Source organism: Pinus tabuliformis, chromosome 7 (assembly GCF_031772625.1).
Source record: "Pinus tabuliformis cultivar Carrire ecotype Pingquan chromosome 7, CPIR1, whole genome shotgun sequence".
NCBI classification, from domain to species: domain Eukaryota; kingdom Viridiplantae; phylum Streptophyta; class Pinopsida; order Pinales; family Pinaceae; genus Pinus; species Pinus tabuliformis.
Genome location: NC_142293.1, coordinates 1,453,889,001 through 1,453,908,251, shown reverse-complemented (window position 1 = coordinate 1,453,908,251; position 19,251 = coordinate 1,453,889,001). Strand labels below are relative to the sequence as shown.

General features: G+C 37.3%; 1 long non-coding RNA gene across 6 annotated transcripts in view; it reads left to right on the top strand.

Annotated features, from left to right (window-relative positions):
- The first annotated feature begins 1,432 nt into the window (after positions 1-1,432).
- The window catches only part of LOC149253197 (uncharacterized), a 48,252-nt gene continuing 30,433 nt past the window's right edge, over positions 1,433-19,251 (top strand). For 3 of the 6 annotated variants that reach the window (XR_016267071.1, XR_016267070.1, XR_016267069.1), the window contains exons 1-2: positions 1,437-1,771; positions 1,857-1,937. This is a non-coding gene — a long non-coding RNA (uncharacterized LOC149253197). Of the gene's footprint in view, positions 1,772-1,856; positions 1,938-5,620; positions 6,260-19,251 lie in introns of those variants that run through there. The other 3 variants (XR_016267067.1, XR_016267066.1, XR_016267068.1) reach the window with 3 other exon arrangements.

Here is a 19,251-nt window from a genome sequence, read left to right as displayed (position 1 = left end):
TTTTTAAAAGGTGTTTAATGTGAGCGTAATTCCAAACATCAAATCAGAATGTAAAGTCACACGAATAAATAAAAAACAACTAAAAATATTAATTTTTTTTTTTACTAATTATAAATTTTATTATCATTCATATATATATATATATATATGAAAAAGAAAAGATGAATCATCCATATATATATGAAAAAGAAAAGATGAATCATCCATATATATATGAAAAAGAAAAGATGAAATATGTAAACTTTTTTACATTAAACAATTTAGACATGAACAAAAAGGCTCCCATGGTATACCTCTATACACTGACACCCATTTTCAAAATCTAAAAAAAAGACATGCAACACCTCTCATTTGTACAAATTCTTAATGAGATCTATATATTGATTTCCAAAGTAATACATGCCAATCATTCTAACACCATTTAACTAAATATCAAGCAAATAAAACATAATCTAATTGTTAGTAAAAATTACATTGAACCAGAAAATGACAATAGCTATTAATATTTATGAAGTTATAGCTTCATTAATGTACTAGGGCAATATATATTATTGGTTGGATTTGACTTAGTACAAAATCTAAGAGATGATATATAATGCCCCAATACATTAACAGAGCTATAAATATATTAATATTAGTTGATCCTATCAATATTTGTGAAACTATAACTCCATTAATACAATTACACAATATATTTTATAATACAAAATCCAACAAATAATATATATTACCCAATACATTAATAAAACTAAAACTACACAAGCATTGATTGCCATTACTCTCGAGACTCGTGTAGATCTATATCAAGAACCTGGACACTAAAGCCCTGCACTCAAAGGTGCATTTCACATTATGGAGGGTTTTGCGGGAGAGGACCAAAAAAAACTGACACATACGAAATACAAATGCCCCAGAAAAATTCGGAATAACTTGAATTGGACCGACGCAAGGACAACCTCCATACAAGAAATCGATGTCAGCAGGTCCATCTGACCTGGCACGCATCTGAGGAAACTCACATCATACTAACCCAACAATTTTACACAAAAAGTCCATAGCCCAGGGCCGTGTCTTAACCGTTAATGTTGGGTAGGTGGTATACAGTATGGAAAACAATTTAAATTTAATGTACTAAATCAATTTCAATTTAATGCACTGTATATCAACACCATATTGTATAATGCTGTATATCATCCCCATTAAGTCCGGAATCTGTGGCGGCTCTAAAATATTTAATGCCAGCACTGTACTCAGTTTTATGACATGATTTGATGTGACTGTACACTGTATTGTATTGACAGATGGTGAAGTACCCTATTGTATTTGATGTGACTGTACACTGTCTTGTATTGACAGATTTCAAGTTTTAATAGTGTTAGGTTTGTGACTGATAAGACTGACGTTTATCTGCCCTACCCTGATATATTAATAAAATCTGTGGCAGAATATCGTGGGGCAGAATATCAATGGAAGTCATGAGACCAAGCCGTATCCATTACGTCGCCGGGTTGAAGGACATCCCCTGTGCGACGCTGCAGTGGCGTGAAAGGCACGCCTGTAAGTTTTCAGAGTGTTGGATGTGTGACTGTTAATACCGGTGACACCCTACCCTCTATATCTTCTGTCTAACACTATCGCTTCATTTCACTCGTATTATATCATTTGAATCGGCATCAGCATCAGCAGCGTTTCAATATAAAATATTTTCACCGTTCCATTTCTGAAATCTATGGCGCCATGGCGGGTTGTAACAGGGACCTCTGGAATTCAGGTAAAGACACCTCGAGTGTTTTGTCTAGAACAATTAGCTGTTTTGTTGGCCTTTTGTGTAATAAATATTTATTATCGCTGTACAGTTAGCCGAGGCGAAAATATTGGAAACCGTACAGGACAGAGCTGTATGGAATGGGTAGAATTGAAAAGAAAAAAAAACCGGGGTATGTGCTTATCTAACGATGTTCACATTTTTATTTTTTCTTGTATTAAACACATGGTGTATACCGCTCTGCACATGCTTACCTTTTGATTTAAATATTTTGTGAGAAAGGCAATGAATGGTCATCTTAATTTTAGTTGTTGCTGAGTTTGAAGTTTGAAAAATATTGGTCGACTGAACCTTTTGTCGAACCCACATGGTCTTGTAAAACCTATAAATAACCATTATTTCTGCAAATGTTATTGTATATAAGTCACCATTATTAGTGTATATAAGTCATTGTGTGAGCAGTTGCCTGGCCTTAGAAGGAATAGGAGGCCGCGAGTGGCAGTAGCCATATTCACCATTCGTTAGAAAGAACCAGTGTTCTCAGCATTTTTGGTGGTTCCGGTCACAGATCTAGTTCATGTTCCAGCGATTTATCAAGTAAATGCAAAGTTAGTTTCTCATTTTATGTACATAGCTTTAGTGGGTCACTCGCTTAGGTTAACCTCTCTTGGTCTTCAATTTCTTTCTAAATTGAAAGTTAGAATTTGCATAAATGTGCGTCAGCGGATAGTGGTCAAACACCTAGCAAGATCAGTCAGCTTTGGCCATCCTAGGACCTTTCGCCATACCGTAGAGGTATACGTAGCTCACAGGATTCGTTGTAATGGAGATTGTATAGTTTAATTACTCGCGAAAGCATAAAGCATCGGCCAATTACAAGGAAATTGGGACAGTGGATTTCCAGAAAAAACCGGGTGAACAATAAACAGGGCAACTGCGTTTTCGAACTCCAAAAATTAGGGTGAACTCTATATGTTGGTTCTATATCAAACAAAAATTGAAGTGTCTCTTTCGTTTTTAGATCCCCTCAGATGGCATTTGTCTTGTCCACGTCAAAGCAGTTGAAATAGAGATCCAAATATGTAAGAAGCGCTGAAATTTTGTTATTTGAGTGGTGGAGATCTATAAATTGTTTCCATAATATAATGTCAATGAACAAGCTGTTGATGATTGTTTTGCTCTAATATTCAATCTTTTAAATTCATTTGGTGAACCAAGCTTACGAGGCAGGGGGGCCATGAATTGATTTTAACCTTCAGTCCATTAGAGGAAATTGAGGAAACAACCCAATCTCGAAAGGCGAACTGTTACAAAAATGGATTACAAGGAGTGAGATTCACTCCATCCATTACAATCCATAGTTTTATGGGCAATATATGCCTCGCACAACGTAGTATTCAACGTTTGTGGCAAATGAATCACATTGCATATGAATTAACCGAAGTAAGTATCGCTTTTGTTAACCGAATAAGTTGCATTTAAAAAAAAGAAATCTGGTATAAAAATAATGGAAAAAAGGGACTATAAATATATTTTTTTCAATCTTAATGTCAGACAGAGTTACCTTATTCGGTTGGTCGTAGGTTAGGACCAATTCAGTTAGGTAAGGTTTTTCGTTTCTAGTCAGCCATGGTGTTGTGTTTTATTGGGTCGTCGGTAACTTTGGTTGGTCCTCTAAGGATGATTATAAATGGATTGTCCTCTAGGGAAAGGAAAATGAAGGTATATGTTCTATTGTTGTAATAAAGAATTTTGATGATTTTGAAATTTACATTTTTAATGGTATTAGGATGTTTATTTATAAGGAGTAATTAAAAATGAAAATTATAAGTTGTATCATAGAAATGTAGTGTTTTTAGTGATTAGTATCTATATAGGTATCCATTTTCATTGGTCCAATACATTGATTTGTTTGGAAGCTATGAAACAAGAGTGGTAACAATTGAGTGTGGACAAGGCAACGCTTATTTCTATTTCTATAGATTGATTTGTTTGGAAGCTATGAAACAAGAGTGGTAACAATTGAGTGTGGACAAGGCAACGCTTATTTCCATTTCTATAAATTGATTTGTTTGGAAGCTATGAAACAAGAGTGGTAACAATTGAGTGTGGAAAAGGCAACACTTATTTCCATTTCTATAAATACATTAATGCACCCTTACAGTACTTGATGCAACTCCCGAAACTCTCCCTTACAGTACTTGCCGCAATGGCTGAAACTCTCGGCAAGAGCTAACCAGCCATACATTGGGTATTAAATGCCCCTATGGAGGCTTTCCCATCTATGTATGTCGAGTGGGTCATGGGGGCACATCCATCTCCATGGATTGTAACTCCGGCGGCCACCTTTGTGTTTCCGGCAACGAACGCGGGACCCACCAACCGCGAGCCCGCCGCCCCGTCTTGCCTTTGACAACAGCGACCTCGCGCCAAAACGCTATTGACTCTCGTTCGAAAATACTCTGCCTCTGCAACCCGCCTGGACCCGCCTGGACGAAACGCAAGAGATCTGCTCAACCGTCGATTGCTTCCCCTTGCAGGTTTGTTCCCGGGCTCCTGGTACATTCCTGGTAAAGATTTTCTTATATGTATATGAAGGATATGCGGAGCCTAAACCTAGATTTAGTTATAAATTCAATGACGTCTTTATTAATTAGTTCCGTGGATTAAAACGTTAGTTCTGTGAATCAGAATGGATAGTAAAGGGAAAATTTTACAGATCTATATTAATGCTCATTGGAGCAATCTCTCACTCTTGCATGGTTTGTTTGATGCGTGCTCAAACTGAGGCTGCCCTATGGGCATCCGCTGCAGCCGACGTGCTGAGCATTGGAACTGCTTATTGTGACTTAAATTGCCATCTGGGTTGGCTTCTTGCAGACCCTCTGCCATTTTTGAAGTTCAATATGGCAAATACTGCGGATTGAGGTGAAAGAGCTGTGTTTAAGTTAGAAACTCATTTTAAAGGATATGCACTTGCGTTTAGAATCATTTGCAAAAATGTTTTTAAGAGGCGGAAACTATTTTGCATTCGTTGTCTCAATTTTTTCTAGAACTAATGCTGACAAATGAGCACAGATCATGGTGATACGTTTATGTCAGTCTATAATGCAATTTAAACATTTGTTTGAGATGTGCGATGGAAAAAGTGTTCCAAACTCAAGCTTTTCTGATAGCATTTCATAAATTTCTTGGTGATTATGAACCAGATGAAAATGTTTGAATTTAATATTCCAGCGACTTTTAAATACAGTAAGGTTTCACCAGTAGAGAGAGATTAATAGTCAAGTCGGATCCTTGTTCTATGGAAACCTGTTTCTATATGCCATTTCCAGTAGCTGTGATCTGTCACTTTAGTTTAATTAGTTGATTTTGACTTTTATTTTGAGCTGGTGAAGCTCAGGGCTAAAATGTAACTTCATGATTATTGTGTTCATGTCATGCCTCTGGCTGGTTGGCTGTTGAAAGTTTACATCATTAAGAGTTTGCAAACTGCATCTTTTGAATCTTAAATATTTTGATATATGCAGGCTTTGGTCATTAAGAAACCTTCCTTGCTTTTACATTATGTGAAGAATACTGGCATTTCTACATTTAACATGCATTCATCCCAACATACAAAGTGACAAGTTCCTGCCCCATAGGATTTCTCCATCCATATATAAAATTAAACACATTCGAGTTAAAGTTTGTTCTATATGCCCAAAGTCTTATCACTGATATTTGATTTTCTGTTATTTTTCAAGGATGTGCATTCAGACTTGAGGTAGCATAAAAATAATCAATTTCAATCAGGATATTTTGTCATGTTAAAGTATTCTAACATGAATCTATTTTGTTGTTGTCACTATGCAGTGCTTCAAAGCCCATGGAATGGTGGAAAAATGGACACTGTGCATTGAAGTATCATACTGCCCCAATCCGGGTCCAGCATCTTTAAAATTTGTCTTTCACAATGGGGCAAAAAATCATGTGATTTATAGAATATGGGAAGTGCAGGGAAAGACAACCAATAACGAAGCATACTACATTACACTTGTTGCAGGTTTAAAAGAGGCAAAACACAATGGGGTGAATAACATAACAGTGCTGACAAACTCAGATAATCTGTAATCACATGGAAGGCATCTACAATGTTCGTGCAGACAATTTGAAGCCCCTCTACAGAGAGGCAAAAATCTGGAGTGCTCGATTTAATTCTTTTTCGATAAAGCACCTTGCGGAGATCCATAAAATCTCTACTGATCTAATGGTTGGAGCAATCTCAAGTGTAGATGCAGGTGCCAGAGATGATTCAGGATCATCGTTCATTCCACTGGCAAACATTGATCAGCATCAATATAGGTCTCGACTATGTGTATACACCATGGTTGTCATTTTTCTTGGGATTCTCATACTGTGGTTCTTTCAGTAAAGTACTCGTTAATGTACTTTTTTTTTGGTTTTGTAATATCATTCACCTTAGATGTCCAATCATGTTATAACTGAATTCATGTGTCCAATTATGTACATTATATTTGAGGTGAACTAATTATTCTTAACTTACTAGTGGTTCAACGAATATTATTGTAGCTTCGTATGAATTTAATTTTAATTTCAAGTTTCAGATGCTACCTCTTTAATAGTGTTGATTTCCACCTGGATGGATGCCATGGGAATAAATGAAAGTAACAAAAGAAGGTTATTTACATCTGGTTTGTTGCTTTTCACAACATTTAAGAAGTATAAGTCATTTCTGATGCAAACCCTAGATATATCCATATCTATATGATGATAGGCCAAAAATAGTTGATGCATAATCTAATGTGAGATGAAGAATTCCATACCATGAAACCCTCCTAGGAACATTGATGCATAATAATGACAAACTCTAACCTAGTATGAAGTTAATTTTCTTAGGTACATGGTTTGCCCTATAATGATGCAATGTACGCATATATCAATGAAGTCCTACATGCCCATGATGCCTTTGAAGATTCCATAATCTTAATAAATAAAGTTAATAAATAAAGAACACAAGTGAAGAAACGCTCATCTTTCAAAATTGCCTAAAAGATTAAAAATATGGAGTCCGTAAACTTTGTCAAAATCATAATGATAAATTTTGCTTCAAAAAACTTAATCCCCCATTTTCTTGACATGTCGCTTGTTCATCACACCCACACTAATCTTCCAACTAGGACACCTTTCTTACAAGCACAAGAAATGCTCTAGAGTCTAGTGTCCCATGTTTCCAGCACCGGAACAAAAAACTAAGGCTTTGGAATTTGCAAGAATGACACCAACAATAACTACAAATTTAAAGCGTAATGCCCCATAATATTGGCCATCTCGTTACCACAGGTCTAACTCAGCTAATGGACATAGCTAATCATCTAATCAAGAACACTCACTATTGACTTTACACCAGAATCAATGGTGATGTGCGACCATAAAAAGCATGCCATAAACCATAACAGGGAAGTACATCATCACCATCCATATTCATCAAAGTGTAACGAAGAAAGATGTAACAAAATACCATGCTTATTAACATATGCACAACAACTACAAGAATCCTGATGGAACAGAGTAGGTTATCAAACATTTAGAACAATGCTCCATTCAATATCCACACAATATGGCAAGAACCCTTCAATAGCATGCCAAAACTAAACAATGTTCCCACTTGTAACAACCCAAAACTAGCAACAACCCTAAACTGTTCAGAGCTCAAGTACTTGTACACCACTACCTGCTCAATGGCAATTTAGGTAACCTTTACAGCATTCCGTTACCCTCATGTACATGCATCTTTCACATCCAAACTAGTAAGTAAAGCAGAGTCTTTTACAAAGAAACGTTACAATGAGTTCGAAGCTCTCTTAAAACTTCAAAGTTTAAAATGAATATCACTTTACATTTGACCAAGTGAAATAATATATCTAAAACGGGGATCAAGAAAAGTACATAGTTTTTAAAGTTGAGGTTTTTATAAACCGAGTTACACATATAGTGACATAATGTAATGCATTAACAGATATTTAATTAATGTATCCCCGCCATATAGTGACTCCAAAAAGTGCAAATTTCTTCACAACAAAATTGTGCCTCTCACACAAATATATAAACCCACTCTGTGATATATATATATATATATATTTCAATTGCATTGTATTGTAAGTTTTACATCTTTTTGGATGGTATATATACCCTTAAATATATTTTACTGGAATTCATGTTTTCAATGATATCATACTTAGGATCCACTCAGAATGTAACTTACCACACTTGGTAAGAACACAACCAAAGATCAACTCAATCGTGCAAGAACCAATTTACAGTGACAAGCAATAGGCTTTGCTTTTCATTAGTGTCAAGTGATGGGTTCTCTATCTTTTGGATAATAAATATTCTCACAGACACGAACATAGAACCATCTATGATGAAAACATAAATCATCATTGTGTAAGAATGATGAAAGCGTGCTCTTTAGAAAACATTATGGACACAATGTTACTCATATATTAATTTTTTTCCCACTTGGATATTGAGGTTCAAGAACTCTCTCACAGACACAAACATAGAACCATCAATGATGAAAGCAAAATTCTGATTCTCTTTAAGAATGATGACAGCATGGAGAAACTTCATAGCCAATCCCATATTCACTCATTCATAGCCAATACTGACCAAGAACCCGATCATATGTACCTACCAAAACAACCATTGTAAACCATATCCGAATCATGTCTACCTACCAAAGCAACATAATCACAACCATGTTAAGAATGCGCATAAGCACAAAGTTAGATTTGATACCTTTGCCTTAAACCTCAATAACTTGAAAGAGAGATTAAAAATATATCATTTTCGTATTTGTAATAATAAAATTACTTAAATATAAATTACAGAGATTTGGATTTGTATCCAAATGTGATCACTTGCCCACCCTTGGAGAGCTAAAAGACCTTCATGGCTAAATGGAGCAAACCTCCTCTCACAATGATCATAATGATTTTCATTGTTCCTCTCAAGAGAAAGGACGATAAGTTTGGGACCTTAAATGAGCAGAGCTGGTTTTCTCAGTTAAGACCAGGACATAATCTGAGCACAGATAACCCCTTTTGGGACCTTGTCTGAGAAGATATTAAGACCAAGATGCCCACCCTTGGAGAACGTAAAAGCCCTTCATGGCTAAATGAAGCAGACCTCCTCTCACAATCATCATAATGGTTTTCGTTATTCCCCTCAAGAGAAAGGAAGATAAGTTTGGGACTTTTAAATCAGCAGAGCTAGTTTTCTTAGTTAAGACCAGGACATAATCTGAGCCCAGATAAGCCCTTTTGGGACCTTGTCTGAGAAGATGTCAAGACCAGTACCTTATATTGAGAATAGTCATTTATACTCGGTGCAAATACAATAAGCTCATAAAGGGAGCTATGAATATGGATGTATCTGATTTGAGTTTGAGTCATGATGGCAAAGGAGAGCTCTCACTCTATTAAGTACCGCATCAATATTTGTAATTTGTTTGTGCTGTTGTAAAACGTTGAGAAAACCCATACGAAACAGAGAAGTAGAGCAACAGATCTCCACGTGATCAACTTTATTGAAACTGCTAACAAAAATAACAAGCAGAACAAGAGATATCTACAAATTTGTTTTATCAATTTGTAGTTAGTATTTTGTATTTATTTATTGCTTGGCACCGCTGAATAGCAGCAACTTAGCTCCCACAACCTGAAATCAGTGGACAGCTTTTTATTATGCTTTACAACTACAGATTTTTATTGAAATTTACAAGTCCTTTTTGAGATGAAGAGAAGGTACTTATTGAAATAGGGATTCTCAGTGAACACTAGTCCTCCAATACTCCAAAACATTAAAGGTAAACTATGGCTATGCTTGTTGAGGACATATTCTTTCACTTGTCCTGTATAATTTTATCCTTGCATGGCAATGAGAGATGTTGGAATTTTTCAACCCAACTTGTACATAGCCTTCATGTGATAAAACTTATCAGAAATTAGAAATGGTGGTCTCTATACAAATAACAATTTCCTGACTCTTGTCATCCTCACAACAAATCAAATGGTCATCAAGAATTCTTACACTGGCATATCAGTGATACGAAGAGGAAATGCAGGGCTGAAAAGTACTCTGATGAACTTTTCAAAAGATTGTAGTGGATCTGGACAAATTGTCGAGCAAGGGAAAGTGGTAACAACATCCCCACTCCAGTTCATTGATAATCAGAATGGTCGACCAACTTTTACCCATTTGGACAATTTATGGAAGCACCAAATTCAAAGGCGGGATCAAATTACTCTGATATCAACTGATATTCCATTCACAGACTTCTTGAATGTATAGAAACTAGGGATAAATCATAGAGAATCCTGTAACAGTTGAGCTAACTGCCTATGTTCAAACTTCAGAGGCCTAGAATGAATTCATTTCCAGAAGATATGTCCTCTGCTTTGAAAGCAGGCTAGCTGCAGTCTTGAATGGTCCTTCGAAAGCTCCAGCCAAAAATCCATCAGTTTCCTTGCATATTGGGTACTCACAAGGGCGAATTGAGACCAGTGTCGCACCCTTCAACACCATTCCACATGGGAGCTCCAGACATGGGGCATACCAAAGCTTCATGTTTAGTGCAGGAACTTGGGTTCTGTTAGATGAAGCAAAGGCTGCAAGAGGTTTATCACGAAATTCTTGCAATTGACTTCTATTCATGCATAGAACTCCTTGCTGATCTGAATCAGTAAGAATAAGATTTTCCAAGGTGGGATGCTCAGATATGATATTTTGAAGAAGATAATGCCTTGCAGAGGCTGCAATAAGGGAGCTGATGGTCCAAACCACTCTCAGTTTCAGGCCCCCATTGGTGTAAAATGATTCAGGAATGTTCCCAGTGTCTTCATCCTCTGAAGCCCCATTTTCTGCATTGTCAATACTTTTTTTCAGTTAGAATTGAATATATTTTATAAAGCTAAGACATGCTATTAACGATTAAAAGCACGAATTCCCGAAAGATAAACCCAAACATAATGATGCAAATTCTTTAACGAAGCATTTTTCTGAAAGGTAACAGCAAATAACAGAGATCCCATGACACACTCAAACAACAGAAATTTCTAGATGCAGAGTACAACCTTCCAGCCCCTCTTATCTAAACCTAACAGAAAATGCTACAAAACCAAAATGCAGTCCATCTCAAAACCCCAATAAGGATTCTTTTTTCTTAATCCTTCTAATAAAAGAAAATCAGTTACTTCCAATAAACTAAAATAATCTCCAAAAGCTGAACAGTGACTATCTAACGTAAACATAACAGAAACTACGGTTGAAGTGGAACATCAATCTACCAAGCGAGCAGGTATTATTGCTTTCAGAAAACCTGTAAAAGCTGACCAGTAAAGGCTTACAAAAGCTAACTAAAAGCAATCATCACCATTTTGGTCCTTACAAGTTACACCAGAAATTGGCAAAAGAATGTCTAGTTTAGAGAGTTGATCAAAGGTAATTGTTTTACACAGGGACTCCCTACTCCCCATTTTTTTGGCCAGACTGGGGTTAATCTCCTGTGACGCCCTTGGAAAGCTGATCAAAGGTCATTTTTTTAGACAGGAACCCTTGAGTCTCCAATTTTTGGCTAGACTGGGGTAAATCCCCTGCGACGTGTTGCTCTGGGTATTCCAACTACACGAGAGGCAGTGCAAACACCGAAAAAGTTGGAATCAAACCTGGGCCGGTAGAGGTAAAACTCCAACTGGTTTCCCACTGAACCACTGCTCCAGCAACGCAAATATGCAGGCTATAAAGTAGAACATGTGATCGAAAATCATTTTACCAGAAAATAGATTTTCCCATGAGCCGAGAAAATTTCCTGCTGAACAGAAACTAATCGTAACACTGGGGAAAAGAGGCTTCACAGCTAATAAAATCGATTGCACTAGTCAAGAACAAAGCTACTTCCAAACCTGTTCAAAGTCTGTTAAAGAGCTAAAATACGCATCCACGTCAACCAAGGATCATCATTTTCACTAAACCTGACAAAAATTATGAGTGCAGAAGAAAAAGCTAATATTGCTCAAATCTGATCAAATAAATACTAATCTGATCCCACTGAAACACCCAAACCAGGTTTTCCCAAAATCAGTCACAAACTATCAGTTTAACCAAAAACTGCTTCAAGAACAAAGCTTTTGGGGTAAATCCTCCCAGACTAGCACAAAGAAACCTCTTGTGAAGTTTGAGGGCAAGCTGCTGTTCGAACTCCACAATTTTCAATCATTTCCAGACACCAAAGGACTGACTTTGAGCATGTCAATAATTTTCACCAATTTTCATTGAAATTCATTTTGTATTGAAGCAACATGCCAAAATAACATCTACAATAATGAGCCAGCCTGATATATAAGAGTTCCAATTCTGCCTTTATGTACAATACACTATACTGTTATCGAAAAAAGATGTATCAATCTTATAGTAGCAAAAAGGCAAATAACCTTTTCCTGGAGTTTGTTAGAGTTCAGCCAACATTTACACTGAGATTTTATATGCTTTGAGTTCAACAAAAAGATTTCAGTAGCTCAATACAATAACCATACAAAATTGAAATTAGATAATGTTGTACATATCCAAAAACATTTTCAACCCATCATGCTCACAACATGTTCTTGGATTAGGAGATTCCTTTATAGGGTTATGCCCATATTATATCCATGAATACTCATTAGCTCGAATATTTGTCATCTTGCCATTGATTGCTGACACTTTGATTGTTTTATTCACCCGCTATTTCCTGTATAGAGTGCAAGCGGCGATACAATCCGACTGGTTGTACAATAGGGGGCATCACCCTAGGGTGTGGAACCAAAATGTTATGGGTTGAAGTAGGCTGCCCAATGAATGAATTTGGTGCCATTGGTGGAAACAACCAGGGGGTTCGATGATCAAACGAGAGAGGTGGACGTGGTGAATCAAATGGAAAATGAATCAATGAACCCCCCATATTTGGATCCACATTATTCTCATGAAATAAACGAACTTGGCAACTTGAAGTATTATGAGATGTGGATTTTTCAGCTGTAACAAAAAAGAAAAAAACATGTTATGCAATCGCATTGAAGGCAATGAAGATAATGATATTTTGAATTTCACATTAAATGGTACATCAATTAATATTTCCATACCAGTATTTTGCAACATAGAACCTTGTACCTTTTTAGATGTGTGGTCCAGATTGATTTATTTTGTAGAAAAAATCTCCAATTGTTCATTCATGCTTCTTTTCCTTCCACGACACCGTCCAACCTTTAGAAACTGTGGTCCATATTTTCTTGATTTCAACGCAGGAACACTTTGCCCCCCTTTTTTTGTTGGGCTCAAGAAACTATGTCGCCTCTTGGTAGTGACCTTGGATGGAGTTACAACATCAAATTTCTTATTATTGTACTCTTGGCTTACATTTTTTACCAATTGATTTAGTGCATATGCCTGCTCCAAAGATGTGGGTGTTATTTGTAATAAACCCCTCAATCTCTTATGAGTTGATGACATCACAAGTTTAATTTCCTCATCGATTGTTAGGGCGCTATCTTGCCTTACAATGGTTGAATCAGTGGAAAGAGAAGCTGGAAGGTTCATTTCAATTTCTGGGCTCATTACAAACGATTCATTTAAATCAAGTAAATATCCAGGTCTTTCTGTAATAGACCTACAGACATTAGGCAATTCATTGCCCCTTGAAACCTTGCTAGTCACTACCATCTCAACTTTTAGAATATGCTTACAAATATTGCCATTTAGGGCCCATTTGCAATTACAAAAGTTTAGGTTCAGCCCTTTATAGATGACATGATACCATGTATCACGAGTTGTCGTAGTTTGGCTACGAACCAAATACTCACTTTCCTTGTTTCCATCAGCCATACAATCTTCATCTGGGATATTCTTTGCTTTGCACGCACTTAAATTTATTTGTTGCTCAATTTTTGAAACTCGGACAAAACCATCATTTTTTAAACGTTGCATGTGAATGTAATACAACTCAACCTTTTTTAATAATAGGTGCAACAGCCAATCCACCCTTCTATGGGACGCATTATTCTTCTCACAGAGGTACCTTTGCTTTAGATACCGGTGATAAGATTCGATAGCATTATTAGTATCCTGGTTGGAATGTGGGAAGTCCCTATATGCTTTTGCCCACATATCTGGAAAAAAACATATATTAGATACGAAAAAACAATAGAAAATGGTCAATTACAAAATAAATTGATAAAATGCAACCTTAGGAAACTTACATAGCTTGTTGTTGTTTAACCAGTTGGTTGCAAAATAATTCAAAAACACAGTTTCTTCTTTGAATTCATCAAAGAAACTTTGAATTTCATGTTGCACAGATGCATCATCTTCACACGAATGCATGATTAATCCCAGAGCACGGAAGATACGGACTTTATTTTCCTTTCCCCTGATTTTCGTTCCAACATTTTTCAACCAGGCTCTACGGACATGCCATACACACAATAATAGTGTACATTTTGTGCAAGTCCTGAAATAATATAACATTATAAGAGAATATCCTTGAACATTATTGCTTTTTATCTCTTCTAAAAAGAAAAAACTGGTTCACCTTAATGCCTCGATTTCCGTTGCTGCATCATTTGTGATGACAGCTCGGACATTCCAATCTGGGTTTTCCTTTTTCCCATTTGCAAATAATTGTGACATCCATTTACAAATATCTGGAGTACCATTCCGTGATGATATTACCCATGCCACTGGGATCCCATTGTGATGATCATCAAAAGCCATTATGGTGTACAGTTGATACTGCATTACAATAAGAAAACAAGATTATAAGCATATAAGAGGACGACATTGAAATAAAGTAGAATAAATGAAGTTTTGGTAAATATGTTTACCCCATATTTGTTAGTGCTAAAAGTGGAGTCCATTGATAACATGTTGTTGTGTGAGTATCTCACCATCATTGAAAGCATCCACTTAGTTTGTATGCCTATAATGAAAGGAATGTTTTTAACAACATCTTGTTGTTGGTAGAAGAAAAAGCTCTCTAGGCACTCACTAACCCAACAATCCACACTCATTGGATCACTTTCATGCTTCACATACTCTAGCCTCTTGATATTATTGTACAGGTTTGACACATCCTTTCTTGTCATGAAAGAATCTCGAGGTGCCCCTGTGAAAAACTCACCAGATCCATACCTTAAATCAAAGATAAATTTTTCTCAGATCATCGTAGCATTAAAACCATCACGAACCAAATCTTCAACAATAGTTCGTATATGCTCTGTTAAATGCGGCGCAAAATTGAATTCCTTGGGCATGTCATTTGCCTCATTTCCATGACAAACCACATTTTTGTCATCAATATGTCTGCATGCTGTATATATTAGAACGGCATCATTTTGTCTAAGAGCAAGTCGTCGCATAATAAAGTGACACTGACAACCAACTTTGATGCTGTGACGTGGAAGACGTTTCTTAGTTGTGGATCCAGGTTCAGCCACATTGCTGGATTGTACATGATTTGGACCATAGACATACCTGTATCTGTGATCAAGAATTCACCAAAAATTAAATAAAATATTTATGCATGTTTGACATAGTGAACTTAAAATCAAAATTATATATATATATATAGATAGATAGAGAGAGAGAAAGAGAGAGACTCACACAACATATTCTAGATATGTTGAAGAATTTGTCCTCTTGATATCCTTCACATCTTTAATTCGTCGAATTTTAGCAACAAATTGAGTAGGTGCACTTTCCCTCATTTGCTCTCCCCTTATAAAATCCTCAAGTCGACAATATGGAATAATTGCGACTTGGTCTCCTGCTACTTCTGTCCATGTCAAATCTTCCGCTGAAAACTCTATCATCCCTTCTGGGTCCTCAACCTCCAACTCATTGATCAATTCCCACTTCCTCATTCTTCAAATCCCTATACAAATGAGGGAACACGAATATTGACTAAACATATGAGCAACAGTTCATACTATGAATATTGAACACCACTTGAAATGCAATTTTTTGTAGTGTGTAGAATTTACACTAAAGACCCCACCAGATATAAACACATTTACAGCATAATTCCCTATCTCCCCTTCAATATTTCCTACCCATGCACAAAACAGTATTATAGACTTTCAAATGCTTCATCTTGGTATAATCAATACATTGCTGAAAGAAACATAATAACATGCAAAATCTGTTGCAAAGAAAAAACTGTTATACAACTTTAATCAGTTTGTTCCACTTTGTTATGCTCAGATGAAGTCCAAAACAATTACATAACAAAGTTTCCATATGATATGCATGTTATTTTTTTAGAAGCTTATGATTGAATATCCTAGGGGAGATTACTCTTTAACTGGCATTGCATTCAAGGGCTGGCAGTTAAGATTACAGCTGGGCTTGGCATTTTTGGGAAAGATGTAGAATCTTTCAAAATTGTAGCCAAAGTGGTTAAGCTGGCTATTTTTGCCTACACAAGGCGGGACAACTTGTATATTTCTTGATATATATTTGTTCAGTAGTGAAATATAAGATACATCATTTAAAAAACAGAAAACATTTATATTGATGGTCAGAAAATTGTTATTCAAAAAGTTTTGATTGCATGGCTGAAACTCACTTTACTTTTGTAGATATGATCAATGGAAGAAAGACAACTTGCATCATGAATAATATTGACTGGAGACAATTTCTTCACTCTGAATAGACCAAGGTCACCTTTCTTCTTTGAAAAATGTGGCTCTGGGCTTAGCAGAGGTGGAATAGCCTGGGACTAAACAATAGGTGGAACTAGAAACTAATCCACGTTTTAATCTTCTGTCTATGCAAAGAAGGCATATATCTGAGCATCAAGACAATGGGAGCGGAGACCTTCTCAATGAAAAGAGTATTTTGTCTATCACTAACCCAGGACATTAATATCTAACTCTTTTTCCACTAGAATGGGGTGAGGCTTAGCAGAGGTGGAATAGCCTGGGACTAAACAATAGGTGGAACTAGAAACTAATCCACGTTTTAATCTTCTGTCTATGCAAAGAAGGCATATATCTGAGCATCAGGACAATGGGAGCGGAGACCTTCTCAATGAAAAGAGTATTTTGTCTATCACTAACCCAGGACATTAATCTCTAACTCTTCTTCCACTAGAATGGGGTGAGGCTTTCCATCCAGCTCTTACACAAGTAGTCTCTTCTGATTAAACTCCAAAGAATAATGGTGTAAACCAAGTCAGCTGAACAAGAGTCTTGATTTCTGATGAATCTACCACAATGACGATCCATTACAAATAATAGAGTTCCTTGCATGAAAATAAAACTTCCATCATATGAATCTCTGTTTGCTGCTATGTGGTTCTTTAAGGTTTCATATTCAAATTCATACTAGTAATTTACAAATGTTCAGAACAGCGTAAATAGTAGAACAAATGAGATGCATTATAGAACAAACTTTAACAAGACATAAATAACTGAAATCAAAAGCTAGAAGATTAACCCTAAATCATATCATGACTTAAAAAACCAGGAATGCTTTAAAATGAGTTTCTAACTTAAACACAGCTCTTTCACCTCAATCCGCAGTATTTGCCATATTGAACTTCAAAAATGGCAGAGGGTCTGCAAGAAGCCAACCCAGATGGCAATTTAAGTCACAATAAGCAGTTCCAATGCTCAGCACGTCGGCTACAGCGGATGCCCATAGGGCGGCCTCAGTTTGAGCACGCATCAAACAAACCATGCAAGAGTGAGAGATTGCTCCAATGAGCATTAATATAGATCTGTAACATTTTCCCTTTACTATCCATTCTGATTCACAGAACTAACGTTTTAATCCACGGAACTAATTAATAAAGACGTCATTGAATTTATAACTAAATCTAGGTTTAGGCTCCGCATATCCTTCATATACATATAAGAAAATCTTTACTAGGAATGTACCAGGAGCCCGGGAACCAGCCTGCGAGGGGAAGCAATCGGCGGTTGAACAGAGCTCTTGCGTTTCGTCCAGGCGGGTTGCAGAGGCAGAGTATTTTCGAACGGGAGTCAATAGCGTTTTGGTGCGAGGTCGCTGTTGTCAAAGGCAAGACGGGGCGGCGGGCTCGCGGTTGGTGGGTCCCGCGTTCGTTGCCGGAAACGCAAAGGTGGCCACCGGAGTTACAATCCATGGAGATGGATGCGCCCCCATGACCCGCTCGACATACATAGATGGGCCAGCCTCCATAGGGGCATTTAATACCCAATATATGGCTGGTTAGCTTTTGCCGAAACTCTCAGCGACCTATCCTTGACATCATTTTGACAGTGCCCGCCATCGCTGTCCCTCACAGTACCCATCATACATGCATGCATGCTATGGCATGATACTCCCAAAAAATCCGGCGAAGAGCATGAGCTTTCAGGGAAGCATGGTTGATGTAACTGGTCGTCTGGGTGGTTCGAATTGACGCGTTTCCGCCTCCACTGCAGCTCTATTAACGGCATTTAATCGGGGGTATTTATTCATGGTGATCTTAAATGAACCACCAACCCAACTTAATTACGATGGTCGCCGTCGCTTGATTACGATGGTCGCCGTCGCTTGTCAGCATATTGTTCCCCAACTTAATTACAATGGTCGCCTTCGCTTGTCAGCATATTGTTCCCCTGCATGGTGGAGAGAGAATTCCTGAATTGTTCTAGTGGAGAAGGAGAAGAATTCCCGAACTGTTCTGGTGGAGAAGGAGAATTCGTTCGCGATCAAGAGAGTGGATACTAGATTTTTCGATTTCATTCCTGTGCGTGGAGGTTGCTCTGGAAACCTTTCTCTCCATTTAACTGGATTGTTGCTCCAAATTCATAGGTAATTTTTTGCCGAAATATGATTCCTTTGCCGAAATATGATTCCTTCAAAATGAAGCTTGCCCTGTAGTGACTTGTGTTTAGTCTTTGCCCAGTAATGGTGGCTGCTGTTTCATTTCGATGACCTTCCACATGCATTTTTTTTGGTCTGGCAGATCTATACCTTGTGCACTGTAATGGTGGCCGCGGTTTCATTTCGATGACCTTTCAGATGCATTTTTCTTTTCTTTGACTGGCAGACCTGTGTTATCATCCTCACGAGGACGCTCAAATCCGAGCACTGCGTCGTTCGTCCAGGTGAGAAAGCCCAGTTTCCATTCATAAAGATGAAGGATAATTGTGAAAAATGTGAATTGGTGATGCCAGGGTTATATAACACGAGCAACGGTCAAATCTAAAGCACTCATTGATCATTCGCCACATTCGAGTGCCTTGGATTTGGTAGCCTTAGTCGCAGAATTATTGATGATCATAACGGAGCCTCGCCCTCGCCCTTGCCCTCCGTTTGAAATGCACGCGGTCATACATTTCCATTTCTAACAGCTTGCTCCAGGACACACGCCAATTCCCATCTCCAACAGGTTGCCTTCCTCAGAGAGGACACACGCTGTT